Below are 21711 nucleotides of genomic sequence, written 5' to 3' on the forward strand. Positions count from 1 at the left end.
ACAAAATAAAATTAAAATAAAAAAGAACTGGACTCTGCATCAATTATTCTTTTGAGTTCTATATATCATGATAATCAGAGTTTTGTGTAGCTAGGCCAAGGTTTTCTATTATCTTCTAACAACTCTCAGCCTTGGAAAGAAATGGGTTCGTCCAGGCTGCAGCAAGAGACATCAACAGTCATATGGGCAGAGGCAATGATTCAAAATGCAGCAGTAAATGAACAAGGAATCACATTTACTGAAACACATGGCTAAGGGGCTTGAAATGTCAGTCCTTAGGTAATGTATATTGAATCTGTTTCCTGATTTATGTTCAGTAAAATAATAATAAATTTCAGTGTATTTCATTTTTATATAATGAAATAGACTTGTACTGCTCTCAGAAGCAGATGACTTTAGAATAAATTGCATAATTCCAAACAGTAAAACACCAATTGGTGGTCTTATCATGGAGAACGTGTTCCTATTGGATGGAGCATATAAGGCCCCTTAGTAAATAATCAGATGAGGAAGAGCAGAATAAATTTAAACTGGAAATAACCAAATGACCAAATCTAGACCAAGTTTCTAAAACTCAGGTTTTGTGGGAGTTATGCATTTGTCTGTCTTGCTTAATACTCTTTTTCACTAGGGCCTAGAACAGGGCCAGTCTCAGTGTGGGATCTCAGTCCATGATGGTTGAAGGATAACGGCTTTTATTTCAAAACATGTCTGAGTGTAAACCAATTTTTTTTGTAAACCAATAATCAATCTTTCCTCTTTAATTGGAGATAGATTTTGTGTGCATGCATTGAGTGTGTGTGTGTGTGTGTGTGTGTGTGTGTGTGTGTGTGTGTATGTGAATGAAGGGAATAAAGTTTAATATGGTATCCATTATCTCAAGTAGTTACCAGGACTAAATAAAGAGATACTCACTCAATTTCAAATTAGAGGATATTTCCAGTACACGCTGCTACATTTAAAGAAATATCTTCCATTTTAAATTTGTATTTCACTGAAGGACTTGTCATTGGAAAATAACCATTTATTTTAATGACATACTACAAACCATATGTTTCTACTTGCCATAGGTAAATCCTTAACAAGGATAGACTGTCATAAGCTCCAGTGACCAACAATTTCATAGCTAACAGCAAATAAAAGAAAATTTAAATCATGCATCTTGAGACATGTACTACAAATTGGTGAAGTACATGAAACCATGACCAATGCTGACTTTCCAGCTGGTGGACAAAGATACTCTAAATTACACTACAGGACTTAAAAAGGGCATGGCATATGCTGAACAACAACAAAAAAACTCTTTTCACCTAGAGGAAAAATAGGAAACAGTGACACGTTTTATCACCAGCAGCAAAAAGTATACACTCATGAAGGGCATTTTCAAAACTGGCAACAATTAATGCCTCCAGAGGGAAAGAATACTTGACTAAAACTGTAACATTATGAAGGAATTACAGCAACAAAAGAGCTCTAATTACAGCAATGAAGTATATACAGTTAAGGAGTAAAGAAGTTTGTGATTCCTAAGAGGCCTACAAGGAAATCTAAACATCCCATAAAGAACTTATGGGATGAAAGTGGGAACTTAAAATTAAAGCAAATGTGGAGCTGAAATCCATTGACTTTCTTTGTCCTTTCCAATAGCACAAGAGAAACACCCCACGTTGCGGGAAGTCATCTCCAGAGGGAAGTGTTCTTTTTCTGAGTGTTTTCTCTGCATTCTCAATGGTGTACTATTGTTTTGGTGTTTGTTTAAAAGACGCATATCTAAATATCCTGTAATAAATGTGGAACCAATCTATTAAAACAAAAAGGGTAAAATCACCCATACAATATCAATATTGCAAACCATTTAATAAGAATCACAAGGAAACGGAGATCTGAGAAACCAAGGTCATGTTGAATCTAAGCAAAATTGTGAAGCAGGCCTCGAAATTACCCACAGCATCTTTGTTTTCAATAACATCTCCTCCCCTGCCCTTTTAAGGTCCTGGACACCCTGCTTCTATTTCTTTAGCTTCCTGGAGTTCCTAAGGTCTGCTTACCTATGAAGCCATCAGTATTCAGGTTTGTCATCCTAATTACCTCCTAGCAAAACCTGGCCCTTGGTATCATCTTCCATTATCTCACAAGTAGCTCTTGAGAGATGAAGACAATTGATAATAAATATTTCCTAAGGGGATCATTATTAATAATTTTTTAAAATGTTGTCCCATCCAGTGTTTGGTTTACACCAATAAAGACTGAGCATACAATTCTTATTAGAAGCCTTAATTCAAAGGACTGAACTTATGGAAGTAAGATTCCAGGCTCTGAAGAAGACTCAAGTGAGATTTCCTGCAGCCCACAAACCACCTAACACCAGCCTCAAGAGTGGACTTGCAATTCTTTCTTTGGTTGAGAATGTTTCAGGTGTTGCATATTTCATATTGGTACACAGAAGCATACACTTTAGAATCAAAGTTTCTTTAATTCTATGACCAAATAATTTATAAGCCGCTAGCAGCTGTAGACCATTTTGTTTGTACGAGGCAAAGGTGGCATTGTAAAGGCTGCTTATCTGAAAGGAATCCTCTAGCCCAGGTTTCATTTAGTATTCTCTTCACAATGCACACAAGCCTCTGACTTCTGAAGAAACAACCTCCTGGTAATAGAGAATGTTTTCCCTAACAACTTTCATGCCTTTCCCTCTGTCACGAGGAAGCTGTTTGATGAAAAACATAAAAGTGAAATGCTATCTCTGTACATTTTCTTCGCGAAGACAATTCTCGGGCATCTACAAATCAAAGCCAAGCCCGCCTGGATGGCACTGCCAACCATCCATAACGCATTTGCGACTAGAGTGGAAGAATCACTTCATACACCTGGTGAAACCACATTAATTTTGGCTTAAATGTGCTTTAAGATCTTACGTTCTGGGAATATGTATAATCCCTTAAAAAATCATGCCATAATATTTAATCCTGTGAGAAATTGATTATGAAGGTTGAGGGGGGAGTAAGAGATTAAAGTTAGTTGGTAGAGTTTACTGTGAAACATCCTTCGAATTGTAGAAAGAATGGGATTTTTATATAAATTGGTTGCACTACAGTGCCGTGAAAATTTTATATTTTTATGATTCAGTCTCAGGTGGAACAAGGAAGTTAAAAAAAAATAAACACACTTTTCCTTTTTAGGTGGAATTCTCGTATTGGAAGATCTGAGGCTTGAAGCTGCCTGCAATGTCCTTTTATTGGACTATAATTGCTTTACAATGTTGTGTTAGTTTCTGCTGTACAACAATGCGAATTTAAGCAAATTGTTTCTACACTCTAGAGAGCTTGAGGCCCATGGCATGAGTGAGAAAATTCAGAGGCAATCAGTACTACGGGGCTTCCACTGAGGCTCAGTGGTAAAGAATCCACCTATAATGCAGGAGCTGCATGAGACATGGGTTCGATCCTTGGGTCGGGAAGATCGCCTGGAGGAGGGCACAGCTACCCACTCTAGTATTCTTGCCTGGAGAATCCCATGGACAGAGGAGCCTGGCAGGCTGCAGTCCATAGGCTCACAGAGTCGGACATGACTGAAGCAACTTAGCACAGCACGGCAATCAGTACTACACAAGTCAGAATGAAAACCAGGGCTAGACAGGATGGTCACCAATACCAGTTGACAATCCAGAGATGGGGTCTAGTGTGTTCAGTTTTCTTTTAATTTTATTTCCTTTTTATTTATAAGACAACATGTGCTGTGTTGTGCTTAGTTGCTCAGTAATGTCCAACTCTTTCTGATCCCATGGACTGTAGCCCGCAAGGCTCCTCTGTCCATGGGGCATTCTCCAGGCAAGAATACTGGAGTGGGTTGCCATGCCCTCCTCCAGGAGATCTTCCCAACCCAGTGAGAGAACCCAGGTCTCCCTCAATGTAGGCAGATTCTTTGCCATCTGAACTACCAGGGAAGCCCAAGAATACTGGAGTGGGTAGCTTATCCCTTCTTCAGGGGAACATCATGACGCATGAATTGAACCGGGGCCTCCTGAATTGCAGGCAGATTTTTTACCAGCTGAGTTACTTGGGAAGCCCCATAAGACAATGTATCAACTATTTTATCAACTTAGCTTTAATCATATATAACTTTCTTAAATTTTGTAGTGTTGTTTACTAACTAGTGAAGTACCACACTTAGTTGTTCCAAGAAGATCTTTATTTAAAATGAATTAAGTGGGAAATATGAAAACTTTAACCTCTACATCCATGAGAAGCTTAGATACTCTACTATGGAAAAATTGTTTCGATTCACTATCTCCTGGATAGTGAAAATCAGGAACAAAGTTCAATAAGAAATAAACAAAAAACCTCCTGAAATACTCAATTTGCTGTCACATTTCAGGTTTGGACACCTCAACTCTAAACATTCATACAAATTACTGCAACTAGTAACTAAGTCTGGAGAAGGCAATGGCAACCCACTCCAGTACTCTTGCCTGGAGAATCCCATGGACGGAGGAGCCTGGTAGGCTGCAGTCCATGGGGTCGCTAGGAGTCGGGCACGACTGAGCAACTTCACTTTCACTTTCACTTTCATGCACTGGAGAAGGAAATGGCAACCCACTCCAGTGTTCTTGCCTGGAGAATCCCAGGGACAGGGGAGCCTGGTGGGCTGCTGTCTATGGGGTCGCAGAGTCAGACATGACTGAAGCAACTTAGCAGCAGCAGCAGCAGCAGCAGTGACTAAACCGCATTTTGTAGAGATATTAGGATAAAAGTGAAACACATGGTCTTGTCTTTGCATTGACACCTTTATCTCACCACTGAGATGAAGTGAATGGTTGGTGAGGACTCAACCACTTTCCCTTCTTGATGATGATGTTGCAAAATATAGGCAGTATTTAGCCCCCAGTTTCCTTGTTCTTAGAGACTTTCTCTTTCTGGATCCTTTGAGAAATAAAGGTGCCACATTTTCCTTGACCCAGACTGTCTCCTTCTCGTGGCCTCTGAATTGCCTTAGAAAGTCTTAAATTACCCATTTGGAATAAATTCTACACCTTAACAAAGAAAAAGATGTTAATTTTACTTACACTTTTAACTGAGGAAGGGAATGGATTCATGAGGCCAGTAATTGAGCCCATGTCATGAAATCTGGACCAGAAATAGAAATGGGAAACTTAACATCAAGGTGAGTGTGAGAAGTGGTTTGTTTCATTCTGCTCTGTCAGTTACAGAGTCAGGCCAGCTTCATGCACACCTGCCCTTTAATGGGCTTTCACTCAGCCCTGCTCTGTCTGCATCAAAGCACAAAGACAGGGGAGGAAACCACAGAGACATGCTGGTTACATCAGACATGTTTTTCCCCTTATTTTGAGCTTGTGCCTTTTGAGAAAGCTGCACTTGTTTTTAGATATTAGGATCATATAGTTTACCTTTGTAACCCTTGGTTTTTCAGAGTTGACACTTGAGATTTGAACAAAACATTAAATGATCACTTATTAGCTTATAAATGGCAGCAATGCTAAATATCCATAGTCATTTTTTGTCTATGTTTTGTGATTTGTATGTTAGCTCTTGGCTGGTCTCCATCAAAATAATTCAACATATCGTAGCAATCTATGGAAAAGACTACTCCAAAATGTTATCTCCATAGTTGCTTTACTTCTAAATTATCCACTTTAGCATTTCATGCTCTGATCAGCTCAGATACTCTTCCATTCCCACTCCAGCATTTGTGCTCTCTCAGGGGACCTTGAACTAGTTGACTTTTCACTATCAATAATTCCCTTATGCCCTCTCCTCTCTCCTTGCCCAGCTTGAAACTGCAGTTAGTAATGATACTCTTTTAAAATTCCAGAACCCCTTCATTGTTCTCTGCCTTCACCGTATCACCCAGCAAAGGTCAATCACTGTTAAGCCCAACTGTTCACTCCCTTGGGTTTTCACCTAAATGGCTGCAGTATGGTCCTGGAGGAAAAGGCACAGTCATGCAGACCACATGGACTGCTTTCACTGTAAATTCATTCCCACAAAACTCAAATGGGCCATCAACACTGGTAGACAATCCCATATGCTTCCCTTGTGAAGCTGCTCTTCTTTCTTCATAATTTTTCCAATAAAATATGCCCACTCTCAGCTGATGGCCTCCCATCATACTTCACAGGATACTAAGAGATTCTTATTATGTCAACTTTGCACTCTCCCAGATGAGTATTTTGCACTCCCTTTCTCTACAACTGTGCTATGGTGTCTTCTCTCTCTCAACTCATAGCCAATCATTCTATTTCACACTTTGTGGGGAAAAAAAATAATCCATGAGATGGAAACTGCTACATCTTCTCTCCATTCAGCATATTAATCTAAATTCATCTGTATCCACCCTGTAGAGTAGAAACCCCACAATAATGATGATCCACTCTAGGTTGAGGGTAACTGACAGAATCAAATAAAAAATCTTGGAAGACATAATAGAATAGACTTGGTGTTCACCAAGCCTGAATTCCCAAGCAGAGAATTTTGACCATGTAAAGGCACAGAGATAGGGAAAGCATGACATGTTAGATGACTTTAAGTAGTTAATGTGTGTGAAGCTAAGGGTTGAAGATTGGAGTGGGTGAGAGTTCATGGTGAAAAATAAAACTGGAAAAGTGGCAAGATCATGGAACAATGACTACACTATATTAAGTAATTAGATCTGCAAAAAAGTAAAGAAGACTAACTGAAAAGGAACTAACATAGTCTGATTTGCAGTTTGGAAAATGGCTACAGCAGTAGCTTGGCCCATGAGTTGTAGGGGTTAAAAGATGAGCACACAAGTGGGGAATGTTATCAACACATGAAGGAGAAGGTAAGGGTTTGAATGCCAACTATGTCAGTCCTTAAACACTGTTACTTTTATTGATGAAGAAAATGAAGCATAGAGATAAGTTAAGTAACTTGCCCAGAGACATGCATTTAAGTCAGAGGCAGAGCTGAGATTCAAGTCCTAATTGAAGGAGTCAACTTCAGTTCTCAACAGCTCCTTCCTCTGTTTCCATATATAACTCGTTCTCATTTTTCTGTTTTCAGCTTAAATAATATCCTGGGTAGTGCCCCTCTCCATCACTCTTTCTAAAGCAGGGTCTTTAAAGTTCTCTACAGAAATTTCACCGATGCTTAGAAACCTCTTGACAACTATGATTATTTATTCATTTTTATTAGCAAATTTCTGTTTTGTTAGATTGCTTACTTTTTATTGTCTGTTCCCTTTACTATCCTATAAGCAGGTATTTTATGTAGTGTTTTCATATCCCACAAGCCTTAGATATGAATCAAACTCTTGAGGACAGTGCCATGCCATCTTCATTGCATTCCTAATGCCAGCAAAATCTGGGAACTTATGAGAAGACCCACAGGCATCTTTTGGATGAGCTACCTACTATTGTGAAGTTGGATATAGACTATAATTGCTTTGGCATATTTGTGCCTCAGTATAATTGTATTTAATTAAGTAGAATATATTCAGAAAACTGTTCAAACAATAAATGTGACTTATTCTCTTATAATCTCTGCCAACAAAATAATCAGAGTGAGCTGGAAAAATAAAGCAAAATTAACTATAAAGTACAAATTCTAAGAATTTCTCTAGCACATTTAGTGTGTATTCACTTTATTCACCTGATACTTTCTTAACACCTGCTATGTACCAAGGCCCATATTTAGCACTGGAAACTTTTATATACCAAACATTGTGATAAATGTTTTGGGAATAATGTCACATTTAGTTTTATAAAAATATGATAGGCTAATATAGTGCATTGTAGTTATTTATGATCCAACCAGCATTCAATTACTTTCTTTTCGGAAACATTAACCCATATTTCTTGTGCAGAATTGCATCTTCTTCTTTCTTTATCTGCTTGTTTATTCAATGCTGATTTCAGCTTTGGGAGCAGTCATGTGACCCAGATATCAGTCAATGAGTGTATTTTATTCATTAACTGTAATGATCATTTTAAGAATGGATATTTGATAGAGTTTAATTAAGCCCATCAATATCAGGCCTGAGACCTTTGTTGAAACTATTGAGAAAAGAACACTTGTCTTTCCTATTGTACTTGAGCCTACAAGACTATAGGAACAGCTCAGATCTTCATTTTCCTACAATATGTAGACCCTAGGAATAAATTCAGCAAAGAGGAGGTAAAAGCCAAAAGATGGAAAGATTGAAATTTAGTGGCATCATTTGAGCCCCTGGATCAAGTTATGCTTGAAACAGGATCTTCTGGAATTTTCAACTCAAAAAGTTAATACATCTATTTTTCCTCTTAAGTATCTGTTTTGGGTCATCTGTTTTTTTGGATCCGAGTCCCAATTGATATTGGAAGATGTTACAAATTTAATTTTACATATAAAACAATTCAGGATCAGTATTTAGTAACTTACCTAAGGTTACTTAGCAACTATTTGTCTGAGTCAGAAATTGAACACACTTTTTTTCTTTTACTCTGAAGCTTGTTTTTTCAATCAATACACTCTTATAGTTCAACAATGATTTAAAAGCTCATTGTCTAGACTGAGGCTTAAATACATAAAGAACTCACAAAAGTGCAAAGACATACATGGTAAAAGATAGATGAGATGAGGCAAGTGTCAAGAGATGAGCCAAAAGAGGGAAAGTTCCAGAGAGAAGCTACCTTCATGCAGAGGGTGAGAAGATCAGTGCAGCTATTCCAAAGGGTGCTTATGGGAATATGAAGAGAGGATGCCAAGAGAGTTAAGTTAGGACCAAATTCTAAAAGGTCTCATGACAAAAATACTGGGCAGAAAACAGAGAGGGAGGCCAACATGCAAAATTTAGAGTGTTTCATATTCTATAAACAAAGAATTATGAAACTAAGACTATTGAAAGAAAGGATTTGATTTTTTAGCATTCAGCTGAGGCAGATGCATAAATTTATTCTATTTTATTTTCAAAACAGATTAAGTTTTGAGAAAATTAATATAATTATAATTTATTTCACTGGATTATTTGGAAGGAAATTCTAGACACAACTTAACTTATCCTCCAACTTTTATTAATAGAAACGACTTCCCCACATTCACCCAATAATTTAGTGGCAGAGCTAAGATAGAAGCCAAGTCTCCTAACATTTATTCAATCACCCTTAATAACTGTTATCGTGTTGGTTCTTATATTATTCCTTGAGAAATTCTCATCTGGGATGGTAAGTTGGGGTGTGCATGGAGAAGAGTGTTTTGGGATGGGAAAATCATTGCAAGAAATTAGAGAAGCTGATGGAGGTGGGTTATGAAGGTGAAATGTGTGGAAGCAGGAACAAGATTGACCAGTGATGTTAGCTGTAAGGTAAACTGAATCATTGCTGGGCTGGATGAATCACTAGTTGGGATCAAGCTTGTTGAGAGAAATATTAACAATCTCAGATATGCTGATGATGCCATTCAAATGGCAGAAAGTGAAGAGGAACTAAAGAGTTTCTTGATGAGGGTGAAAGAGAAGAGTGAAAAAGCTGCCTTGAAACTCAACATGAAAAAAGGATCATGGCAGCTGGTCCCATCGCTTAATGGTGAATAGAAGGGGAAAATTGAAAACAGTGACAGATCTTATTTTCTTGGGCTCCAAGATCACTGTGAACCATGACTGCAGCCATGAAATTGAAAAGACGCTTGCTCCTTGGAAGGAAAGCTATGACAAACCTAGACAGTGTATTAAAAAACAGAGACATCACTTTGCTGACAAAGATCCGTATAGTCAAACCTATGGTTTTTCCAGTGGTCATGTATGGATGTGAGTTGGACCACAAAGAAGGCTGAGTGCTGAAAAACTGATGCTTTCGAATCGTGTTGTTGGAGACTTGTGAGAGTCCCTTGGACTGCAAGGAGATCAAACCAGTAAGACCTAAAGGAAATCAACCCTGAATGTTCTTTTAGGGTTGGAAAAGGACTGATGCTGAAACTAAAGCTCCAATACTTCGGCTATCTTATGTGAAGAGCTGCTTCATTGAAAAGACCCTGATCCTGGGAAAGATAGAAAGAAGAGGACAACAGAGAATGAGATGGTTAGACAGTATCGCTGACTCAATGGACACAAATTTGAGCAAACTCTGGGAAATAATGGATGACAGAGAAGCCTGGCGTGCTGCAGTCCGTGAGGCCGCAAAGAGTCGGACACGGCTCAGTGAGTGAACAACAACGACAAACTGGATCAGTGCGCTAGCAGAGAAGGGCTTGCGTTTACTTTTTCTTAGAAGTATTCTTTCAACCCTTTGTGTCTACAGCAGATTTAAAAAGAAGAAACAGCACATGAAAATTTCATACACAAGTGTTGTTCATTCTCTGAAAGCCTCAAAATGCCTATTGCCATTTTCATAGTAGGTGTTTCACCTGGTCCTGCTGTCTTTAGTGTATCTCTACTTCTGGCAATTGTAAGCTATCTTGCCTTTGAATTGCTGAAACTAGCTTTTTCAAAAGAAAGTGTTAACAGCATTTCTTTGATATTAACCATGTGCATTCTGAAAACTAAATAGTTGAAAAGGCCAGGGAGACCCTTTGTATCATGGTAGTCCCTCGTTCAATGGCTGTGCTTCTTGGTAACATTTACCAGCATGCTTTCAATCTGGCTGTGTTTTAAGTAAAGGAGATCTGAAATGCTGTTTCAGGGTAAAAAAAGAAATCACTTTGAAGAGGCAGGCATTTACTTGAGAAAGACAAAATGTCTTTTACCGAAATATAAGACAACTATAGCTATTTCTGGGTAATAAAGTGAGCATATTAAAGGAATAAAAGTACAATCTACACGTTCACAAAATGATCCTAAGGAGCACCTAAAAATGAGCTGAGTAAACAGGGACTGAAATAGGTTATAAATATCAACACTGTAAGAGAAAACAATGTCATTTGGGAGCCAAAATATTGGAAGACCTGTTGAATATTTAGTACAGGAATCGAGACATTGCCTATCCCTTGACAAGTATATATGGCTAAGAACAAAGTGGCAGAATGAAGAGCTAGAGGGCTATGGTCTAAGAAAACCCAGGAAGGCGTATATTTGGCTTTGGTGAGTAGGGCTCAAATGCCCATTCCAAAGGGCACAGAGTTTAGTAGAGACGGTAGATTTATTGTGAGCTTGAGTGCGTGTGTGCTGTCACTTGAGTCGTGTCCACCTCTTTGCAACGTTTGGACTGTAGCCCTCCAAGCTCCTCTGTCTGTGGGATTCTCCAGGCAAAATACTTGAGTGTGTTGCCACGCCCTCCTCCAAGGGATGCTCCCATCCCAGGGACTGAACCCACAACTCTTATGTCTCCTGCATTGGCAGGGGAGTGCTTTACCATTAGTGCCACTTGGGAAGCTCCATTGTGAACTTGAGCTTAAAGGAAATGATCTGGGGCATGATAGCGAAACTACTTTTTGAACTCGAATGGTGATATTAATCTAAATTTATCAGATAATATTCCATTTTTCATGCTCCATTTTGGGACAATATACTGATAGGCAATATAATATTTTTTTTACTAGTAATAGTGCAATATTTTTTTTTACTATTTTCTTCAAGGTAGGGAAATAAATTACAAAACTTACACAAAAACTATGAATATTTTACATTGTAAAACATACAATAAATTTGTGTATCTGAAAGTGGGTCAAAGGAAAAATTCTTTTATATTATTACATTTTTATACCTAATATTTTAGACCTTGATTGAAAATATGATAAAATAATGAATTAAATTTTCTTCTAACTAAGAAAATCCAACATATCCTCTGCCTTACCATGATCATTCAAGAATATGATACTTTATTCAAGCATCTGATGGTTAGTAAGTAACTTGTTCCACAAGATTAATTATGAAAAGATGTTTGGTGTCCCACATCTCCAGATTAGTATGACAGTGTATAATAATAAAAAATTTCTTTTTAAATATATAGTAATTGTAGGTAACAGGTTGATCCTGATTTCAGCATTTATTTCATATTTGATAGGTTCTATGGTTTGCCACTGGCCATTATCCCAAAGTGTTCAAAGAATTTATATGTTAGCACAGATTTTAGATTTTTCCTTTCCTATCCCTTCTTTTTGGAGCCAGATCTCCTAGTGATTTTTTTAAGGCCAGTCTGTTACGATACATAAAATGCATTGCATCTTTATTGTCCTGGCAATAAAACTCTAATAACATGCATTAAAACCAATTAGTAAACCCAAATATCTTCTGATTTAATGAATGAGAAAAGGAGAATGTACATTTATCTATTTCAGATATTATACATTGAGTTCCAGACTGGGAGACGCCCGTGTCTATGTTGACACAACAGAAATTTGTCAATCCTTCTCAGAATTTCTCTTTATTTGAAAAGCATTCAGGAACTTTTACAGCATATGTTATTAAGGAAACATAAAAGGAAGATTAACAAAGTAGATGAAGAGGGGAAATAAATAAACCTGTTGACAAGATGAACTTTATTTCCATCAGCTGGTTATTGGAGCAGGAAATGCAGGCTTTTCTAATGAGGCACTGGGCTATGACTGCGATTTTTTGTCTAAGCTATTTTATAGTGGGTGCTAGGGAGATTTTCCTGTGGTCATCAAAACAGGAAAATGCACAAGACTTTTAAACCTGTCAAGATCCCATGAAAGTTATAATGATTGTTCCCAAATTATTTTTTCCTGTTTGGTAAAGTAGAACTTTCATATCATCAAATGTGTTCACATTACCTCCATAGATATTTCTGATCTAACTGAAGAAATTAAACCCTAAAAAGAGATCTGTTACAAAATAAAACAAAAGGTTTAACATGTAGAAGTTAAAGCTTTGCATTTTTATTCAACATTTTTACTTTTTCTCCAAAAGCTCAATATAACTTGGTGACTTTTATAAAAAATATTTTTCTTAAATCAAGAAGTAAGGTATGCATTTTGAAACACCCAGTCTTAGAAAGAGCTTCCCTGGTGGCTCAGACAGTAAAGAATACGCCTGCGATGTGAGAGTCCTAGGTTTAATCCCTGTGTTGGGAAGATCCCCTGGAGAAGGGAATGGCAACCCACTCCAGTATTCTGGCCTAGAGAATTCCACGAACACAGGCTATAGTCTGTGGGGTCACAAACTCAGACATGATTGAACGACTAACACTTTCATTCTTGGAAAGGAGAAAGTTCATTTGGGAGGGGTGTACATTTTACACATTAGAGCAGCTTTCTCAAAATGTACGTAACATTATTTGCAGGTATAATTTCATGTATACGTATTTCCTAAGTTTGGTCATTCTATACCTACAGGATTTATGTTAACAATGAACTGTAATGTTTATCACATATTATCCTATGATCTATTTTTTAGATGCAAAATAAATAATGGTATGGACTTTTCTGAGCTTATAAAGTTGCATAAGAATGCATATAGTCTCACATATATTTATCAATTTTTATTGTAGATGGTATAATTTCCCCAATGACTCACACATAGTGTATACTTGTATATTTATGTAACCATGATGCCAGTTTGTGGAATTTAGAGCAGTAGTATTTTATCATATTGGATAGACATTTAAATAAATAACGATCAGATCAATTTAAATTATTTATTTAATTTACATATTTATTTATTATAATATTTTACATTATTTGGCCAAATGCTTTACGAACTGCTTTTCCTTTGGGCTTCTGAAAAGTAGACATGTTCTCTGTTGTTAATGAGATCAGTCTGGATATTTTGACCACTTAAAAATTAATTTCCATCATTGCATTATGTATTCTGCAGCCTGATTTGATAACTACATACAAAAACATGAATCATCAACATTAGTCTGAAGTATATCAGCATCTGTTCACTATCACATAATTTACAATAGTAAAGTATCATAAATGTCCTCTATGTATACAATATGAGACTTCTTAAATAAATAAGGGGGTATCTGAATGATAGAATAGTAAGACTCTGGAGAACTTTCATAACATGGGAAATGATCATTACAAACACTAAATAATAAAGCAGGACACAAATTTACATAACACATAATCATCCCCCTTTTGTTTTTCTTTTTTAGTCTTGTATTCAAAGAAAAAAATCCTGGAAGAAATGTGAGTTGTTAACTCTAGTTACTATTATTATAATCATGATTCTTTTATTTTTAATATATCCTTGTATTTCCAACTATATTTTCTATGAGTATGCACTTACTTAGAATTAGAAAAATAAACACTATTTAAATCATTGAAAACAAATGGGTGCTTTGTACATCACGGAAGCCCACAGATCTCTATTCTTTCCCTTCTATACAACTGTCTTATTTACTAGAAAACACTAATTAAAAAGCAAGGGAAAAAAGGATTTTGATCAATTCAGTGGAGTAAGAAGAAACTAAACACAAACATCAAAAAAATACTTTGTGTGGGTAAGAAGCTCAAATGGCTTATCTCCATCAAAAGAAGACACAGACGCTAAGCCTTGGTTATTTTTTTTTATGCCCCAAATTTAATTAAGCTTTTCAGTTATGAAGTGCTAGATCCTGAAGTTGTGTTCGTCGTAGGGCCAAATCCACACAAATACGTCAGACTTACTGACTCTCCACAATTCTGATCTTCTTCCCAGCTTGCTTAATGGCATTACCATTGTGCCAATCAGCCCGGTTTAGGTCTTCAGAGTAATATTGTATTCTCCAACTTTGCTGTTTTACAGATAATTGACCATTGCCTATAAAATGAATCTCCTTTTCTTTCCATTCCGTTTGTTGTGACTCTAGTTCAGTCTTGCATTTTTTTCTTCTTTGCCTCTTCTATCCCCTTGAATCCATCTGGAAGATTACTGCTTGATTAATCTTATTAATATGTCCTTAATACATTATTTCATGCTCAAAAGTATTAATGGCTCCCCCTAGTTACTGAATTAAGTCCAAAGTCCTCAGAATGACTCTCCAGACCTTCTGTAATATGATCCCAAACATTTTCCCCAATATCTCCTATTCTTCTGCTCAAAGATCTGATAACCTGGCCAAACTGCAGTAGGAATAATTTCCCAGATCTGTGAGACTCCTTAGCAAAATGTATGCCCACTTCATTTAGTAGCCGGATTAAAATTCTACCTATATTTAAGATATGGTAAACTATGAACTCTTAAAGGATGGCTGTGCTGTGCTTAGTCTCTCAGTCATGTCAGACTCTTTGTGATCCCATGGACTGCAGCCCACCAGGATCCTCTGTCCTTGGGGATTTGCCCACCAGGCAAGAATACTGGAGTGGGTTGCATGCCCTCTGCCAGGGGATCTTCCCAATCCAGGGATAGAACCCAGGTCTCCCGCATTGCAGGCAGATTCTTTAGCAGCTGAGACACCAGGGAAATCCTTGAGGGTGGAAGAAATGTATTCAGCTTTGTATCTCAGTGTTGATAGTAGGAACGTGCAAGCATTAAGTGATTGTGCTTATTTGCTAAATAAATGCATCCATTTCAAACCAGACCTCTATCACAGTCGCTTCATCACCCAGAAGTACTCTTTATCCCTGAGTATACAGAGGTTTCTGCAGCTCTATTTAAATATAACTCACACTCCACCTTATGTGTTGTCATGGAAGACTGGAACATTTCCAGCTTAGAGGCCTATAATGTTTTCACATTAGGGTTTGCTTGCATCTGGCCATGTCTAGAAGACTGGTATAGATGGACTGCTGGGATCTATTTATAAGACGGCTTAAGGATCCTCCTGTGAGGTTCGATGCACGATGCTGGGTGCTTGGGGCTGGTGCGCTGGGACGGCCCAGAGGGGTGGTGTGGGGGAGGGGGGTTCAGAATGGGGAGCGCGTGTGTGCCTCTGGTGGATTCGTTTTGATGTTTGGCAAAACTAATACAATTATGTAAAGTTTAAAAATAAAATAAAATTAAAAAAAAAAAAAGAATCCTCCTGTGAAAAAGAATATAAAGATTCAAAGATAGCACTCGAAAAATAGGGCTTTTATGCTTGGTAGTTACGTTGTGCTAGGTACTTTGAAGAGCCTTCCTGCTGAAAACAACTAATGATACTGACACACTTATTTTATTTATTTTTAATGTATTACTAGGATGGCAAAATAACAGTAAATATTCAGAGGACAAAACAAGTGAGTGAAGCTGAGAATTTGGAAAAGAATAATCAGGAAGCTGATTTTATCCTTCAGACTATGTACTGCTTTAAGTGAACCGAGGACTCAATGTCCACAGTTTAACAGAGCACAAAGACGAAGAGACAACGTCCAGGGCCTATCCAAGATAAAGAGTCTAACAGGAAGCTGGGAGGCCCAAGAGCTATTGACTGAGTTCAATGGTGAACAAGAAACACAATACCTCTCTCCCAGGGTATTGCACAGAAAATTGTCTATCATGAATTTTGGCCTTGAGTGAAACAGAGAAAAGTCTCACCTGAGAATAAGCAATAACAAACTGGTCCCCACAGGATCATTATTGTGCACTGTATTCGTATTATCTGTATTGTGTATCAGTAAAAATATGGTGGAATGGTACTCTTGTGCCAAACAAAATATCTGCTGACCTAGACTTCTATACCCAGGGAAAATGTTTTTTACAAGGGTAAAATAAAACAATTTTGCAAGTAGCAGACTCTCACTGCTGCTGCTGCTAAGTCACTTCAGTCATGTCCGACTCTGTGCGACCCCTAAGGGAAGCTAAAAGATATAAACACTTCACATTAAGAAGGAAAACCCAGCAGGTCTGAGATGTAAAAAGAAATGAAGAATAAAGAAATCTAAACAAATATAAAGAGTATGTAACAACTTATACTATATATACCATTGTTTAAGGGATTAAAGAAAGGCCAGGAAAAATTAAAATGCTTATAAAGGTAACATGTAAGTCAGGAAGGGTGTGGTTTGCTTAAGTGTTCTTGAGTCCTTATATTCTGGTTAAGAATGAAAGTAAATATATTGTTTAATACACTAAGTTTTATAAGATAAGCACTTAAAGAATAGAATAGAAATAGTTTTATCACCATATTGTAACCAGCAGAGTAAAAAAAATGGAATTAAAAAATAGACAATTTACTTAAAAGAAAGGCTAGGAAAAGAAACAGAAAAGAGAAAACAAAGTACAGTATAAGATAATATAATTATGCCCAAATTTATAAATAATTCCGTGTAAGCAGACAAAATCATGTAGTTAAAAGGCAAAAAATAACAAAATATAAATGCAAACAGACCACTGTTACTGTTAGCATGAAAGAACAACAATCCAGCTATATAGAGTGATCTTGCCATCTGCTTGGGCCAGTCAGAAATGGAGACAGGGAAAGAAGCAGCCCCAGAACTTTAGGTCCGACAGTGGACATGATCCTCACAGCTGAAGAAGAAAGGAAAACACCAGATCCGATGGGCCAGTCACTCGGCAGTTTGAGAGAGCATATATGACGTACTGTGAGAATTCCCAGAAGCTTCTGGAAGGATTTTGAGGTGTGACTTGAAGAACCCAAAAAACTAGAGGAAAGAGTATAGCCAGAAAAATAGTTTTATTACTGTTTTTTCCCCTAAACACAGGCATTTTCTAAAGAAAGTAGGCTTAAGATGAATAATAGATATTAATGTACAATTAAAATGAATAATAGATATTAATTTGCTGAGGGCGGAGATTATATATTTTATCAAAATGTTGTTTTACGTGATATAAAAATTCATGAATGAATGCAAAAAATCCAACAGTACTCTTAATAAAACAACTTTTAAGTGTATCTGATACTAGATATTAGTGATACCAGCTTCCCAGGTTGCACTAGTGGTAAAGAACCCATCTACCAATGCATGAGACATGAGAGATAGAGGTTTGATCCCTGGGTTGGGAAGATCCTCTGGAGGAAGGCATGGCAACCCACTCCAGTATTCTTGCCTGGAGAATTCCATGGACAGAGGAGTCTTGCAGGCTACAGTCTATAGGGTTGCAGAGTCAGACACAACTGAGGCGACTTGACAGGCACACATTAAGGATACCATTTTTAAAAACAAAAGAAGCACATGACTTTTTTCAGACGAAAGTGCCATTCTATTAGTCTCCAAATACCCTCAGTTCAGTTCAGTCGCTCAGTCGCGTCCGACTCTTTTCGACCCCATGAATCGCAGCATGCCAGGCCTCCCTGTCCATCACCAACTCCTGGAGTTCACTTAGACTCATGTCCATTGAGTCAGTGATGCCATCCAGCCATCTCATCCTCTGTCGTCCCCTTCTCCTCCTGCCCCCAATCCCTCCCAGCATCAGAGTCTTTTCCAATGAGTCAACACTTCGCATGAGGTGGCCAAAGTACTGGAGTTTCAGCTTTAGCATCATTCCTTCCAAAGAAATCCCAGGGCTGATCTCCTTCAAAATGAATTAGTAGGATCTCCTTGCAGTCGAAGAGACTCTCAAGAGCCTTCTCCAACACCACAGTTCAAAAGCATCAATTCTTCAGCGCTCATCTTTCTTTACAGTCCAACTCTCACATCCATACATGACCACTGGAAAAACCATAGCCTTGACTAGATGGACCTTTGTTGGCAAAGTAATGTCTCTGCTTTTGAATATGTTATCTAGGTTGGTCATAACTTCCCTTCTGAGGAGTAAGTGTCTTTTAATTTCATGGCTGCAGTCAACATCTGCAGTGATTTTAGAGCCCCCAAAAAATAAAGTCTGCCACTGTTTCCCCATCTATTTCCCATGAAGTGATGGGACCAGATGTCATAATCTTCGTTTTCTGAATGTTGAGCTTTAAGCCAACTTTTTCCACTCTCCTCTTTCACTTTTATCAAGAGGCTTTTGAGTTCCTCTTCACTTTCTGCCATAAGGGTGGTGTCATCTGCATATCTGAGGTTATTGATATTTCTCCCGGCAATCTTGATTCCAGCTTGTGCTTCTTCCAGTCCAGCGTTTCTCATGATGTACTCTGCATAGAAGTTAAATAAGCAGGGTGACAATATACAGCCTTGACATACTCCTTTTCATATTTGGAACCAGTCTGTTGTTCCATATCCAGTTCTAGCTGTTGCTTCCTGACCTGCATATAGGTTTCTCAAGAGGCAAGTCAGGTGCTCTGGTATTTCCATCTCTTGAAGAATTTTCCACAGTTTATTGTGATCCACACAGTCAAAGGCCTTGGCATAGTCAATAAAGCAGAAATAGATGTTTTTCTGGAACTCTCTTGCTTTTTCCATGATCCAGCAGATGTTGGCAATTTGATCTCTGGTTCCTCTGCCTTTGCTAAAACCAGTTTGAACATCTGGAAGTTCATGATTCACGTATTGCTGAAGGCTGGCTTGGAGAATTTTGAGCATTAGTTTACTAGCATGTGAGATGAGTGCAATTGTGTGGTAGTTTGAGCATTCTTTGGCATTGCCTTTCTTTGGGATTGGAATGAAAACTGACCTTTTCCAGTCCTGTGGCCACTGCTGAGTTTTCCAAATTTGCTGGCATATTGAGTGAAGCACTTCCACGGTATCATCTTTCAGGATTTGAAATAGCTCCACTGGAATGCCATCACTTCCACTAGCTTTGTTCATAGTGATGCTCTCTAAGGCCCACTTGACTTCACATTCCAGGATGTCTGGCTTTAGGTGAGTGATCACACCATCGTGATTATCTTGGTCATGAAGATCTTTTTTGTACAGTTCTTCTGTGTATTCTTGCCACCTCTTCTTGATATCTTCTGCTTCTGTGAGGTCCAAACCATTTCTGTCCTTTATCGAGCCCATCTTTGCATGAAATGCTCCCTTGGTATCTTTAATTTTCTTGAAGAGATCTCTAGTCTTTCCCATTCTGTTGTTTTCCTCTGTTTCTTTGCATTGATTGCTGAGGAAGTCTTTCTTATCTCTTCTTGCTTTTCTTTGGAACTCTGCATTCAGATGCTTATATCTTTCCTTTTCTCCTTTGCTTTTCACTTCTCGTCTTTTCACAGCTATTTGTAAGGCCTCCTCACACAGCCATTTTGCTTTATCGCATTTCTTTTCCATGGGGATGGTCTTGATCCCTGTCTCCTGTGCAATGTCACAAACCTCCGTCCATAGTTCATCAGGCAGTCTAGTCCCTTAAATCTATTTCTCAGGTGTTGCAATAGGGCATCAGAAGACAGACACACTGAAACCATAATCACAGGAAACTAGTCAATCTAATCACACTAGGACCACAGCCTTGTCTAACTCAATGAAACTAAGCCATGCCCGTGAGGCCACCCAAGATGGGTGGGTCATGGTGGAGAGGTCTGACAGAATCTGGTCCACTGGAGAAGGGAATGGCAAACCACTTCAGTATTCTTGCCTTGAGAACCCCATGAACAGTATGAAAGGGCAAAATGATAGGATACTGAAAGAGGAACTCCCCAGGTCAGTAGGGGCCCAATATGCTACTGGAGATCAGTGGAGAAATAACTCCAGAAAGAATGAAGGGATGGAGGCAAAGTAAAAACAATACCCAGTTGTGGCTGTGACTGGTGATAGACGCAAGGTTCGATGCTGTAAACAGCAATATTGCGTAGAAACCTGGAATGTCAGGTCCACGAATCAAGGCAAATTGGAAGTGGTCAAACAGGAGATGGCAAGAGTGAATGTCGACATTCTAGGAATCAGCGAACTAAAATCGACTGGAATGGGTGATTTTAACTCAGATGACCATTATATCTACTACTGTGGGCAGGAATCCCTTAGAAGAAATGGAATAGCCATCATGGTCAACAAAAGAGTCTGAAATGCAGTATTTGGATGCAATCTCAAAAACAACAGAATGATCTCTGCTCATTTCCAAGGCAAACCATTCAATATCACAGTAATCCAAGTCTATGCCCCAACCAGTAATGCTGAAGAAGCTGAAGTTAAACGGTTCCATGAAGACCTACAAGATCTTTTAGAATTAACACCCAAAAAAGATGTCCTTTTCATTATAGAGGACTGAAATGCAAAAGTAGGAAGTCAAGAAACACCTGGAGTAACAGGCAAATTTGTCCTTGGAATACAGAATGAAGCAGGGCAAGGACTAATAGAGTTTTGCCAAGAAAATGCACTGGTCATAGCAAACACTGTCTTCCAACAACACAAGAGAAGACTACACATGGACATCACCAGATGGTCAACACTGAAATCAGATTGATTATATTCTTTGCAGCCAAAGATGGAGAAGCTCTATACAGTCAACAAACACAAGACCAGGAGCTGACCGTGGCTCAGATCATGAACTCCGTATTACCAAATTCAGACTTAAACTGAAGAAAGTAGGGAAAACCACTAGACCAAATACCCTAGGTGTATCCAAGTTTAACTCAGAATATAATCTAGGACAAGCATGTGGGTCTGGGAAGGAGCCTGTGCAAGTGTGTCCATGAATCTATAAAGAGAATAAGAACTGTGTAATATTGTTATAGAGAGACAGTAATTTACGTACAGATGGAACTCCAGACACACACACACACACACCCCTCTGGAATCTATAGCAGCCCTAAAAGGCTCTGTCTTTTCTAGCTTGGTGATGGAAGTAGATCCAGTGCTCCAGATAGTTACTCCTTCTGAATGTTCCTGGCTAAAATGCAGAAATTCTGCAAATTACTTCTATAATGGGCAATGGAGAGGAAAAACTATGAAATTCAACATAGTAAAAGACAATTTGAATACTGTAAAATGTTTTCTAATGTCTGTTAGGTCTTGGAGTAATCTCGGCAGGAGATATAAAGGCTGTATCATAGGAAGGACTTAAAAGTATCAAGGAAAATTTTTATTTCAACTGTTTAAACTGGGCAAACATCTGCAGCAGAAGAAAGATAGA

At 38.1% G+C, this 21711-nt stretch overlaps 1 protein-coding gene across 2 annotated transcripts in view; it reads right to left on the bottom strand.

Annotated features, from left to right (window-relative positions):
* Positions 1–21711, bottom strand: part of PDZRN4 (PDZ domain containing ring finger 4) — a 432300-nt gene that overhangs the window by 23125 nt on the left and 387464 nt on the right. The window lies entirely within an intron of this gene.

This window comes from Bos indicus, chromosome 5 (genome assembly GCF_029378745.1).
Source record: "Bos indicus isolate NIAB-ARS_2022 breed Sahiwal x Tharparkar chromosome 5, NIAB-ARS_B.indTharparkar_mat_pri_1.0, whole genome shotgun sequence".
Taxonomy (NCBI): Eukaryota; Metazoa; Chordata; class Mammalia; order Artiodactyla; family Bovidae; genus Bos; species Bos indicus.